The 12,197-nt window shown below is 40.7% G+C and overlaps 15 non-coding genes across 15 annotated transcripts; 10 read left to right on the forward strand and 5 right to left on the reverse strand.

Annotated features, from left to right (window-relative positions):
• Window positions 1-930: 930 nt before the first annotated feature.
• Window positions 931-1,025, reverse strand: TRNAI-UAU (transfer RNA isoleucine (anticodon UAU)). Its single transcript has 2 exons — window positions 988-1,025; window positions 931-966 (listed from the first exon to the last, which is right to left on the reverse strand). It is a non-coding gene; the product is annotated as a tRNA-Ile (tRNA).
• Window positions 1,026-1,314: 289 nt separating this feature from the next.
• On the forward strand, window positions 1,315-1,396 carry TRNAS-GCU (transfer RNA serine (anticodon GCU)). Its single transcript has one exon. It is a non-coding gene; the product is annotated as a tRNA-Ser (tRNA).
• A 589-nt stretch (window positions 1,397-1,985) lies between these two features.
• Window positions 1,986-2,057, forward strand: TRNAT-UGU (transfer RNA threonine (anticodon UGU)). Its single transcript has one exon. It is a non-coding gene; the product is annotated as a tRNA-Thr (tRNA).
• Window positions 2,058-3,231: 1,174 nt separating this feature from the next.
• TRNAI-UAU (transfer RNA isoleucine (anticodon UAU)) lies at window positions 3,232-3,326 on the reverse strand. Its single transcript has 2 exons — window positions 3,289-3,326; window positions 3,232-3,267 (listed from the first exon to the last, which is right to left on the reverse strand). It is a non-coding gene; the product is annotated as a tRNA-Ile (tRNA).
• Window positions 3,327-3,615: 289 nt separating this feature from the next.
• Window positions 3,616-3,697, forward strand: TRNAS-GCU (transfer RNA serine (anticodon GCU)). The gene has a single exon. It is a non-coding gene; the product is annotated as a tRNA-Ser (tRNA).
• A 589-nt stretch (window positions 3,698-4,286) lies between these two features.
• TRNAT-UGU (transfer RNA threonine (anticodon UGU)) lies at window positions 4,287-4,358 on the forward strand. Its single transcript has one exon. It is a non-coding gene; the product is annotated as a tRNA-Thr (tRNA).
• A 1,170-nt stretch (window positions 4,359-5,528) lies between these two features.
• TRNAI-UAU (transfer RNA isoleucine (anticodon UAU)) lies at window positions 5,529-5,623 on the reverse strand. Its single transcript has 2 exons — window positions 5,586-5,623; window positions 5,529-5,564 (listed from the first exon to the last, which is right to left on the reverse strand). It is a non-coding gene; the product is annotated as a tRNA-Ile (tRNA).
• Window positions 5,624-5,912: 289 nt separating this feature from the next.
• On the forward strand, window positions 5,913-5,994 carry TRNAS-GCU (transfer RNA serine (anticodon GCU)). Its single transcript has one exon. It is a non-coding gene; the product is annotated as a tRNA-Ser (tRNA).
• A 589-nt stretch (window positions 5,995-6,583) lies between these two features.
• TRNAT-UGU (transfer RNA threonine (anticodon UGU)) lies at window positions 6,584-6,655 on the forward strand. Its single transcript has one exon. It is a non-coding gene; the product is annotated as a tRNA-Thr (tRNA).
• A 1,188-nt stretch (window positions 6,656-7,843) lies between these two features.
• Window positions 7,844-7,938, reverse strand: TRNAI-UAU (transfer RNA isoleucine (anticodon UAU)). The gene is made up of 2 exons: window positions 7,901-7,938; window positions 7,844-7,879 (listed from the first exon to the last, which is right to left on the reverse strand). It is a non-coding gene; the product is annotated as a tRNA-Ile (tRNA).
• Window positions 7,939-8,227: 289 nt separating this feature from the next.
• TRNAS-GCU (transfer RNA serine (anticodon GCU)) lies at window positions 8,228-8,309 on the forward strand. Its single transcript has one exon. It is a non-coding gene; the product is annotated as a tRNA-Ser (tRNA).
• A 589-nt stretch (window positions 8,310-8,898) lies between these two features.
• TRNAT-UGU (transfer RNA threonine (anticodon UGU)) lies at window positions 8,899-8,970 on the forward strand. Its single transcript has one exon. It is a non-coding gene; the product is annotated as a tRNA-Thr (tRNA).
• Window positions 8,971-10,140: 1,170 nt separating this feature from the next.
• Window positions 10,141-10,235, reverse strand: TRNAI-UAU (transfer RNA isoleucine (anticodon UAU)). Its single transcript has 2 exons — window positions 10,198-10,235; window positions 10,141-10,176 (listed from the first exon to the last, which is right to left on the reverse strand). It is a non-coding gene; the product is annotated as a tRNA-Ile (tRNA).
• A 289-nt stretch (window positions 10,236-10,524) lies between these two features.
• TRNAS-GCU (transfer RNA serine (anticodon GCU)) lies at window positions 10,525-10,606 on the forward strand. Its single transcript has one exon. It is a non-coding gene; the product is annotated as a tRNA-Ser (tRNA).
• A 589-nt stretch (window positions 10,607-11,195) lies between these two features.
• On the forward strand, window positions 11,196-11,267 carry TRNAT-UGU (transfer RNA threonine (anticodon UGU)). The gene has a single exon. It is a non-coding gene; the product is annotated as a tRNA-Thr (tRNA).
• The last annotated feature ends 930 nt before the right edge of the window (window positions 11,268-12,197 follow it).

The following is a 12,197-nucleotide window of genomic DNA, read 5'->3' on the forward strand; positions in this document are numbered from 1 at the left end:
CATATTTAAAGTTCCTTTGAAAGGCAGAGCGAGGACTAGGACGTCTGTTCCGACTGAGTCTGCATCCACAGAAAGGATGAAATAAGGCTCTAGAAATTTCACCAAGGAGATATGAACTTCATCCCCCTTAAAATACTTTTTCTCCCAGATACCCCGGCTCTTAGTCAAATGAGGTTAATCTTCAAAACCCCACCCCCACTAACCATAAATATTCACCTCTCCTGCTGTCCATTCAATTGATACAAGGTATCTTGTACATGGAGAGAATGTGAGAAAAAGCAGAATTGCTTCATAGATTTGGTGACCTTGGATGGGTGGGCTGGATAAAGAAGTGAACTTGGTTTCCGGAAAGGGAGTATCATGATGGGAATGAGGAAAAGAGAACATGGACCACATTCACAGGTTAGAGAAATAAATGTAATAGGTTGAATGGTTTTGAAAAGCTAGCTTTGAGCAGGAATTGTTTTTTAAAATTGCAAAGAACTAAAAAAGTCAATGTGGGATTGGAGGCACAATCTGAGCAGAAAGCACCATAAGCTGCTATGGTGCAACTCTTATGTTGACTAGAAACTTTAATATGATGATGCTCTTCTTTTGATATTTCTTTGAGTTAAATTTTATTGTATGTAGCTGACACAGTACTGTTTGCAGCTCCTCAGTTTATGGTTATCCTGTGACAACAATGTATTCATCATATTTATTATTCTACAAAAGTATTTTTAAATGCACTGATGTGGTGTTTGCATGCTATGCAAGATGGTACATCATTGAATGTTTATAAGGAGCATCGCATAGGATATGTGATATTTGGCACCTGGAGGAGTCGGACGCGCAGATCCTGAAAAGAAGTTAAGACTCTCTAGCAAGAGCCGTCTTTATTTTGAGTCTAATCTTTACTTTTAGTGAAATGGTTTATGAAAACCAATCAACTGCTCCAGGTGAGGCTCCAACTCACAACCTCGGCATGGCTCAGTGCAAGTACTGCTGTATAAGTACCGCGCGCTAACCGATTGCGCCACTGGAGCTTACTGTTTTCATTTCTCCCCATTTGAGCCATCTAGTGCTAACCAAGTAGATACTGCACTGCTCCAATATTCACTGTGCAAGATCGACTCACATGCTAGCATGTTATCATGACTATTAAAAATACAGTCCAAATGGAATAGATTTGATAATTCTGCTATATCGTGTGCTCTGTCTATTGAACACCCCATACATTTGCCATTCTGACACAGTCTAGGATAAACTTATGCTTATTTTTAATTAGCACATAGTTAGAATTTCACCAAAAATGAAATATAGGCCCCTAAGGCAGACGAGGTGGCCGAGTGGTTAAGGCGATGGACTGCTAATCCATTGTGCTCTGCACGCGTGGGTTCGAATCCCACCTTCGTCGGAAAGCCATCAGACACTCTTTTGAAGGTGAGCATGTCTCGTAGTACAATTACACTCTCTTTCAAGACACTGCCATAATCCACTAGAAGGGCCCAACTGACTATTCCATTATGGCATTTATGTCAAATAAAGGGAAGTATTTTGTGCTTAATTGAAATTAGATCTTTCATGAAGTGTCCAGAGGATTGCCTATTCCTCACTCCTGGCCTTCCAACCAGTTTGGATAGATAGACTGATAAGAAAGCATTTCTTACTCCTAAAGTTTCAGCCGTCTCAAGTGTATGCGTGTTTACATTTGTCTGCCCCACAGAGACAGATCACTTCTAATAAGTGAGTTCTCTATCTGTCACTGATTGCGGACATACTCAGTAGAGCTTTCAGTATGGTCATAAATGTGAATACTCTTATGTTCTCAAATCAAAATGGAGTTTTTCCTACTTTCAAGAAAAGTGTCTTAAGCATGCTCTTCGATTTGTGCACACATGTAGACATTCAAATGCAACTGCATTTCCATACAGAGTCTCAAAATCATAGATATCTTCATACCGCAGTAAGAATACATGTTGCGATTTACAAACTGCAGGCAGACCGGCCTTGTAGCTCAGTGGCAGAGCACTGGCCTTGTAAACCAGGGGTCATGAGTTCAAGCCTCATCAGGGCCTTTTTATATGTGTGTTTCTGTATGTTGTTTTCAAGTCATTCTTTCTAGGAGTCACACCTTGTCTTAAGTTTGCTTATTGACAAGCTTCCCTTTCCTGCTTTCATCTTATCAAGAAGACTTCATGAAAACCATTGAACCATAAACTATTGCCTCACCCCTTCCGATCGCCTCACCCCTTCCGATCGCCTGACGAACGCCTGACAAACGCCATTCTCACCCTGCCGGGCAAAGCCAAATAAGCCATGCATATTTAAAGTTCCTTTGAAAGGCAGAGCGAGGACTAGGACGTCTGTTCCGACTGAGTCTGCATCCACAGAAAGGATGAAATAAGGCTCTAGAAATTTCTCCAAGGAGATATGAACTTCATCCCCCTTAAAATACTTTTTCTCCCAGATACCCCGGCTCTTAGTCAAATGAGGGTAATCTTCAAAACCCCACCCCCACTAACCATAAATATTCACCTCTCCTGCTGTCCATTCAATTGATACAAGGTATCTTGTACATGGAGAGAATGTGAGAAAAAGCAGAATTGCTTCATAGATTTGGTGACCTTGGATGGGTGGGCTGGATAAAGAAGTGAACTTGGTTTCCGGAAAGGGAGTATCATGATGGGAATGAGGAAAAGAGAACATGGACCACATTCACAGGTTAGAGAAATAAATGTAATAGGTTGAATGGTTTTGAAAAGCTGGCTTTCAGCAGGAATTGTTTTTTAAAATTGCAAAGAACTAAAAAAGTCAATGTGGGGTTGGAGGCACAATCTGAGCAGAAAGCACCATAAGCTGCTATGGTGCAACTCTTATGTTGACTAGAAACTTTAATATGATGATGCTCTTCTTTTGATATTTCTTTGAGTTAAATTTTATTGTATGTAGCTGACACAGTACTGTTTGCAGCTCCTCAGTTTATGGTTATCCCGTGACAACAATGTATTCATCATATTTATTATTCTACAAAAGTATTTTTAAATGCACTGATGTGGTGTTTGCATGCTATGCAAGATGGTACATCATTGAATGTTTATAAGGAGCATCGCATAGGATATGTGATATTTGGCACCTGGAGGAGTCGGACACGCAGATCCTGAAAAGAAGTTAAGACTCTCTAGCAAGAGCCGTCTTTATTTTGAGTCTAATCTTTACTTTTAGTGAAATGGTTTATGAAAACCAATCAACTGCTCCAGGTGAGGCTCGAACTCACAACCTCGGCATGGCTCAGTGCAAGTACTGCTGTATAAGTACCGCGCGCTAACCGATTGCGCCACTGGAGCTTACTGTTTTCATTTCTCCCCATTTGAGCCATCTAGTGCTAACCAAGTAGATACTGCACTGCTCCATTATTCACTGTGCAAGATCGACTCACATGCTAGCATGTTATCATGACTATTAAAAATACAGTCCAAATGGAATAGATTTGATAATTCTGCTATATCGTGTGCTCTGTCTATTGAACACCCCATACATTTGCCATTCTGACACAGTCTAGGATAAACTTATGCTTATTTTTAATTAGCACATAGTTAGAATTTCACCAAAAATGAAATATAGGCCCCTAAGGCAGATGAGGTGGCCGAGTGGTTAAGGCGATGGACTGCTAATCCATTGTGCTCTGCACGCGTGGGTTCGAATCCCACCTTTGTCGGAAAGCCATCAGACACTCTTTTGAAGGTGAGCATGTCTCGTAGTACAATTACACTCTCTTTCAAGACACTGCCATAATCCCCTAGAAGGGCCCAACTGACTATTCCATTATGGCATTTATGTCAAATAAAGGGAAGTATTTTGTGCTTAATTGAAATTAGATCTTTCATGAAGTGTCCAGAGGATTGCCTATTCCTCACTCCTGGCCTTCCAACCAGTTTGGATAGATAGACTGATAAGAAAGCATTTCTTACTCCTAAAGTTTCAGCCGTCTCAAGTGTATGCGTGTTTACATTTGTCTGCCCCACAGAGACAGATCACTTCTAATAAGTGAGTTCTCTATCTGTCACTGATTGCGGACATACTCGGTAGAGCTTTCAGTATGGTCATAAATGTGAATACTCTTATGTTCTCAAATCAAAATGGAGTTTTTCCTACTTTCAAAAAAAGTGTCTTAAGCATGCTCTTCGATTTGTGCACACATGTAGACATTCAAATGCAACTGCATTTCCATACAGAGTCTCAAAATCATAGATATCTTCATACCGCAGTAAGAATACATGTTGCGATTTACAAACTGCAGGCAGACCGGCCTTGTAGCTCAGTGGCAGAGCACTGGTCTTGTAAACCAGGGGTCATGAGTTCAAGCCTCATCAGGGCCTTTTTATATGTGTGTTTCTGTATGTTGTTTTCAAGTCATTCTTTCTAGGAGTCACACCTTGTCTTAAGTTTGCTTATTGACAAGCTTCCCTTTCCTGCTTTCATCTTATCAAGAAGACTTCATGAAAACCATTGAACCATAAACTATTGCCTCACCCCTTCCGATCGCCTGACGAACGCCTGACAAACGCCATTCTCACCCTGCCGGGCAAGCCCTGCCGGGCAAAGCCAAATAAGCCATGCATATTTAAAGTTCCTTTGAAAGGCAGAGCGAGGACTAGGACGTCTGTTCCGACTGAGTCTGCATCCACAGAAAGGATGAAATAAGGCTCTAGAAATTTCACCAAGGAGATATGAACTTCATCCCCCTTAAAATACTTTTTCTCCCAGATACCCCGGCTCTTAGTCAAATGAGGTTAATCTTCAAAACCCCACCCCCACTAACCATAAATATTCACCTCTCCTGCTGTCCATTCAATTGATACAAGGTATCTTGTACATGGAGAGAATGTGAGAAAAAGCAGAATTGCTTCATAGATTTGGTGACCTTGGATGGGTGGGCTGGATAAAGAAGTGAACTTGGTTTCCTGAAAGGGAGTATCATGATGGGAATGAGGAAAAGAGAACATGGACCACATTCACAGGTTAGAGAAATAAATTTAATAGGTTGAATGGTTTTGAAAAGCTAGCTTTGAGCAGGAATTGTTTTTTAAAATTGCAAAGAACTAAAAAAGTCAATGTGGGATTGGAGGCACAATCTGAGCAGAAAGCACCATAAGCTGCTATGGTGCAACTCTTATGTTGACTAGAAACTTTAATATGATGATGCTCTTCTTTTGATATTTCTTTGAGTTAAATTTTATTGTATGTAGCTGACACAGTACTGTTTGCAGCTCCTCAGTTTATGGTTATCCCGTGACAACAATGTATTCATCATATTTATTATTCTACAAAAGTATTTTTAAATGCACTGATGTGGTGTTTGCATGCTATGCAAGATGGTACATCATTGAATGTTTATAAGGAGCATCGCATAGGATATGTGATATTTGGCACCTGGAGGAGTCGGACGCGCAGATCCTGAAAAGAAGTTAAGACTCTCTAGCAAGAGCCGTCTTTATTTTGAGTCTAATCTTTACTTTTAGTGAAATGGTTTATGAAAACCAATCAACTGCTCCAGGTGAGGCTCCAACTCACAACCTCGGCATGGCTCAGTGCAAGTACTGCTGTATAAGTACCGCGCGCTAACCGATTGCGCCACTGGAGCTTACTGTTTTCATTTCTCCCCATTTGAGCCATCTAGTGCTAACCAAGTAGATACTGCACTGCTCCATTATTCACTGTGCAAGATCGACTCACATGCTAGCATGTTATCATGACTATTAAAAATACAGTCCAAATGGAATAGATTTGATAATTCTGCTATATCGTGTGCTCTGTCTATTGAACACCCCATACATTTGCCATTCTGACACAGTCTAGGATAAACTTATGCTTATTTTTAATTAGCACATAGTTAGAATTTCACCAAAAATGAAATATAGGCCCCTAAGGCAGACGAGGTGGCCGAGTGGTTAAGGCGATGGACTGCTAATCCATTGTTCTCTGCACGCGTGGGTTCGAATCCCACCTTCGTCGGAAAGCCATCAGACACTCTTTTGAAGGTGAGCATGTCTCGTAGTACAATTACACTCTCTTTCAAGACACTGCCATAATCCACTAGAAGGGCCCAACTGACTATTCCATTATGGCATTTATGTCAAATAAAGGGAAGTATTTTGTGCTTAATTGAAATTAGATCTTTCATGAAGTGTCCAGAGGATTGCCTATTCCTCACTCCTGGCCTTCCAACCAGTTTGGATAGATAGACTGATAAGAAAGCATTTCTTACTCCTAAAGTTTCAGCCGTCTCAAGTGTATGCGTGTTTACATTTGTCTGCCCCACAGAGACAGATCACTTCTAATAAGTGAGTTCTCTATCTGTCACTGATTGCGGACATACTCAGTAGAGCTTTCAGTATGGTCATAAATGTGAATACTCTTATGTTCTCAAATCAAAATGGAGTTTTTCCTACTTTCAAGAAAAGTGTCTTAAGCATGCTCTTCGATTTGTGCACACATGTAGACATTCAAATGCAACTGCATTTCCATACAGAGTCTCAAAATCATAGATATCTTCATACCGCAGTAAGAATACATGTTGCGATTTACAAACTGCAGGCAGACCGGCCTTGTAGCTCAGTGGCAGAGCACTGGCCTTGTAAACCAGGGGTCATGAGTTCAAGCCTCATCAGGGCCTTTTTATATGTGTGTTTCTGTATGTTGTTTTCAAGTCATTCTTTCTAGGAGTCACACCTTGTCTTAAGTTTGCTTATTGACAAGCTTCCCTTTCCTGCTTTCATCTTATCAAGAAGACTTCATGAAAACCATTGAACCATAAACTATTGCCTCACCCCTTCCGATCGCCTCACCCCTTCTGATCGCCTGACGAACGCCTGACAAACGCCATTCTCACCCTGCCGGGCAAGCCCTGCCGGGCAAAGCCAAATAAGCCATGCATATTTAAAGTTCCTTTGAAAGGCAGAGCGAGGACTAGGACGTCTGTTCCGACTGAGTCTGCATCCACAGAAAGGATGAAATAAGGCTCTAGAAATTTCACCAAGGAGATATGAACTTCATCCCCCTTAAAATACTTTTTCTCCCAGATACCCCGGCTCTTAGTCAAATGAGGTTAATCTTCAAAACCCCACCCCCACTAACCATAAATATTCACCTCTCCTGCTGTCCATTCAATTGATACAAGGTATCTTGTACATGGAGAGAATGTGAGAAAAAGCAGAATTGCTTCATAGATTTGGTGACATTGGATGGGTGGGCTGGATAAAGAAGTGAACTTGGTTTCCGGAAAGGGAGTATCATGATGGGAATGAGGAAAAGAGAACATGGACCACATTCACAGGTTAGAGAAATAAATGTAATAGGTTGAATGGTTTTGAAAAGCTAGCTTTGAGCAGGAATTGTTTTTTAAAATTGCAAAGAACTAAAAAAGTCAATGTGGGATTGGAGGCACAATCTGAGCAGAAAGCACCATAAGCTGCTATGGTGCAACTCTTATGTTGACTAGAAACTTTAATATGATGATGCTCTTCTTTTGATATTTCTTTGAGTTAAATTTTATTGTATGTAGCTGACACAGTACTGTTTGCAGCTCCTCAGTTTATGGTTATCCTGTGACAACAATGTATTCATCATATTTATTATTCTACAAAAGTATTTTTAAATGCACTGATGTGGTGTTTGCATGCTATGCAAGATGGTACATCATTGAATGTTTATAAGGAGCATTGCATAGGATATGTGATATTTGGCACCTGGAGGAGTCGGACGCGCAGATCCTGAAAAGAAGTTAAGACTCTCTAGCAAGAGCCGTCTTTATTTTGAGTCTAATCTTTACTTTTAGTGAAATGGTTTATGAAAACCAATCAACTGCTCCAGGTGAGGCTCCAACTCACAACCTCGGCATGGCTCAGTGCAAGTACTGCTGTATAAGTACCGCGCGCTAACCGATTGCGCCACTGGAGCTTACTGTTTTCATTTCTCCCCATTTGAGCCATCTAGTGCTAACCAAGTAGATACTGCACTGCTCCATTATTCACTGTGCAAGATCGACTCACATGCTAGCATGTTATCATGACTATTAAAAATACAGTCCAAATGGAATAGATTTGATAATTCTGCTATATCGTGTGCTCTGTCTATTGAACACCCCATACATTTGCCATTCTGACACAGTCTAGGATAAACTTATGCTTATTTTTAATTAGCACATAGTTAGAATTTCACCAAAAATGAAATATAGGCCCCTAAGGCAGACGAGGTGGCCGAGTGGTTAAGGCGATGGACTGCTAATCCATTGTGCTCTGCACGCGTGGGTTCGAATCCCACCTTCGTCGGAAAGCCATCAGACACTCTTTTGAAGGTGAGCATGTCTCGTAGTACAATTACACTCTCTTTCAAGACACTGCCATAATCCACTAGAAGGGCCCAACTGACTATTCCATTATGGCATTTATGTCAAATAAAGGGAAGTATTTTGTGCTTAATTGAAATTAGATCTTTCATGAAGTGTCCAGAGGATTGCCTATTCCTCACTCCTGGCCTTCCAACCAGTTTGGATAGATAGACTGATAAGAAAGCATTTCTTACTCCTAAAGTTTCAGCCGTCTCAAGTGTATGCGTGTTTACATTTGTCTGCCCCACAGAGACAGATCACTTCTAATAAGTGAGTTCTCTATCTGTCACTGATTGCGGACATACTCAGTAGAGCTTTCAGTATGGTCATAAATGTGAATACTCTTATGTTCTCAAATCAAAATGGAGTTTTTCCTACTTTCAAGAAAAGTGTCTTAAGCATGCTCTTCGATTTGTGCACACATGTAGACATTCAAATGCAACTGCATTTCCAAACAGAGTATCAAAATCATAGATATCTTCATACCGCAGTAAGAATACATGTTGCGATTTACAAACTGCAGGCAGACCGGCCTTGTAGCTCAGTGGCAGAGCACTGGCCTTGTAAACCAGGGGTCATGAGTTCAAGCCTCATCAGGGCCTTTTTATATGTGTGTTTCTGTATGTTGTTTTCAAGTCATTCTTTCTAGGAGTCACACCTTGTCTTAAGTTTGCTTATTGACAAGCTTCCCTTTCCTGCTTTCATCTTATCAAGAAGACTTCATGAAAACCATTGAACCATAAACTATTGCCTCACCCCTTCCGATCGCCTGACGAACGCCTGACAAACGCCATTCTCACCCCGCCGGGCAAGCCCTGCCGGGCAAAGCCAAATAAGCCATGCATATTTAAAGTTCCTTTGAAAGGCAGAGCGAGGACTAGGACGTCTGTTCCGACTGAGTCTGCATCCACAGAAAGGATGAAATAAGGCTCTAGAAATTTCACCAAGGAGATATGAACTTCATCCCCCTTAAAATACTTTTTCTCCCAGATACCCCGGCTCTTAGTCAAATGAGGTTAATCTTCAAAACCCCACCCCCACTAACCATAAATATTCACCTCTCCTGCTGTCCATTCAATTGATACAAGGTATCTTGTACATGGAGAGAATGTGAGAAAAAGCAGAATTGCTTCATAGATTTGGTGACCTTGGATGGGTGGGCTGGATAAAGAAGTGAACTTGGTTTCCGGAAAGGGAGTATCATGATGGGAATGAGGAAAAGAGAACATGGACCACATTCACAGGTTAGAGAAATAAATGTAATAGGTTGAATGGTTTTGAAAAGCTAGCTTTCAGCAGGAATTGTTTTTTAAAATTGCAAAGAACTAAAAAAGTCAATGTGGGATTGGAGGCACAATCTGAGCAGAAAGCACCATAAGCTGCTATGGTGCAACTCTTATGTTGACTAGAAACTTTAATATGATGATGCTCTTCTTTTGATATTTCTTTGAGTTAAATTTTATTGTATGTAGCTGACACAGTACTATTTGCAGCTCCTCAGTGTATGGTTATCCCGTGACAACAATGTATTCATCATATTTATTATTCTACAAAAGTATTTTTAAATGCACTGATGTGGTGTTTGCATGCTATGCAAGATGGTACATCATTGAATGTTTATAAGGAGCATCGCATAGGATATGTGATATTTGGCACCTGGAGGAGTCGGACACGCAGATCCTGAAAAGAAGTTAAGACTCTCTAGCAAGAGCCGTCTTTATTCTGAGTCTAATCTTTACTTTTAGTGAAATGGTTTACGAAAACCAATCAACTGCTCCAGGTGAGGCTCGAACTCACAACCTCGGCATGGCTCAGTGCAAGTACTGCTGTATAAGTACCGCGCGTTAACCGATTGCGCCACTGGAGCTTACTGTTTTCATTTCTCCCCATTTGAGCCATCTAGTGCTAACCAAGTAGATACTGCACTGCTCCATTATTCACTGTGCAAGATCGACTCACATGCTAGCATGTTATCATGACTATTAAAAATACAGTCCAAATGGAATAGATTTGATAATTCTGCTATATCGTGTGCTCTGTCTATTGAACACCCCATACATTTGCCATTCTGACACAGTCTAGGATAAACTTATGCTTATTTTTAATTAGCACATAGTTAGAATTTCACCAAAAATGAAATATAAGCCCCTAAGGCAGACGAGGTGGCCGAGTGGTTGAGGCGATGGACTGCTAATCCATTGTGCTCTGCACGTGTGGGTTCGAATCCCACCTTCGTCGGAAAGCCATCAGACACTCTTTTGAAGGTGAGCATGTCTCGTAGTACAATTACACTCTCTTTCAAGACACTGCCATAATCCACTAGAAGGGCCCAACTGACTATTCCATTATGGCATTTATGTCAAATAAAGGGAAGTATTTTGTGCTTAATTGAAATTAGATCTTTCATGAAGTGTCCAGAGGATTGCCTATTCCTCACTCCTGGCCTTCCAACCAGTTTGGATAGATAGACTGATAAGAAAGCATTTCTTACTCCTAAAGTTTCAGCCGTCTCAAGTGTATGCGTGTTTACATTTGTCTGCCCCACAGAGACAGATCACTTCTAATAAGTGAGTTCTCTATCTGTCACTGATTTCGGACATACTCTGTAGAGCTTTCAGTATGGTCATAAATGTGAATACTCTTATGTTCTCAAATCAAAATGGAGTTTTTCCTACTTTCAAGAAAAGTGTCTTAAGCATGCTCTTCGATTTGTGCACACATGTAGACATTCAAATGCAACTGCATTTCCATACAGAGTCTCAAAATCATAGATATCTTCATACCGCAGTAAGAATACATGTTGCGATTTACAAACTGCAGGCAGACCGGCCTTGTAGCTCAGTGGCAGAGCACTGGTCTTGTAAACCAGGGGTCATGAGTTCAAGCCTCATCAGGGCCTTTTTATATGTGTGTTTCTGTATGTTGTTTTCAAGTCATTCTTTCTAGGAGTCACACCTTGTCTTAAGTTTGCTTATTGACAAGCTTCCCTTTCCTGCTTTAATCTTATCAAGAAGACTTCATGAAAACCATTGAACCATAAACTATTGTCTCACCCCTTCCGATCGCCTGACGAACGCCATTCTCACCCCGCCGGGCAAAGCCAAATAAGCCATGCATATTTAAAGTTCCTTTGAAAGGCAGAGCGAGGACTAGGACGTCTGTTCCGACTGAGTCTGCATCCACAGAAAGGATGAAATAAGGCTCTAGAAATTTCACCAAGGAGATATGAACTTCATCCCCCTTAAAATACTTTTTCTCCCAGATACCCCGGCTCTTAGTCAAATGAGGTTAATCTTCAAAACCCCACCCCCACTAACCATAAATATTCACCTCTCCTGCTGTCCATTCAATTGATACAAGGTATCTTGTACATGGAGAGAATGTGAGAAAAAGCAGAATTGCTTCATAGATTTGGTGACCTTGGATGGGTGGGCTGGATAAAGAAGTGAACTTGGTTTCCGGAAAGGGAGTATCATGATGGGAATGAGGAAAAGAGAACATGGACCACATTCACAGGTTAGAGAAATAAATGTAATAGGTTGAATGGTTTTGAAAAGCTAGCTTTGAGCAGGAATTGTTTTTTAAAATTGCAAAGAACTAAAAAAGTCAATGTGGGATTGGAGGCACAATCTGAGCAGAAAGCACCATAAGCTGCTATGGTGCAACTCTTATGTTGACTAGAAACTTTAATATGATGATGCTCTTCTTTTGATATTTCTTTGAGTTAAATTTTATTGTATGTAGCTGACACAGTACTGTTTGCAGCTCCTCAGTTTATGGTTATCCTGTGACAACAATGTATTCATCATATTTATTATTCTACAAAAGT

The sequence above is a fragment of the Lissotriton vulgaris genome, chromosome 5 (genome assembly GCF_964263255.1).
Source record: "Lissotriton vulgaris chromosome 5, aLisVul1.2, whole genome shotgun sequence".
In the NCBI taxonomy this organism is placed as follows: domain Eukaryota; kingdom Metazoa; phylum Chordata; class Amphibia; order Caudata; family Salamandridae; genus Lissotriton; species Lissotriton vulgaris.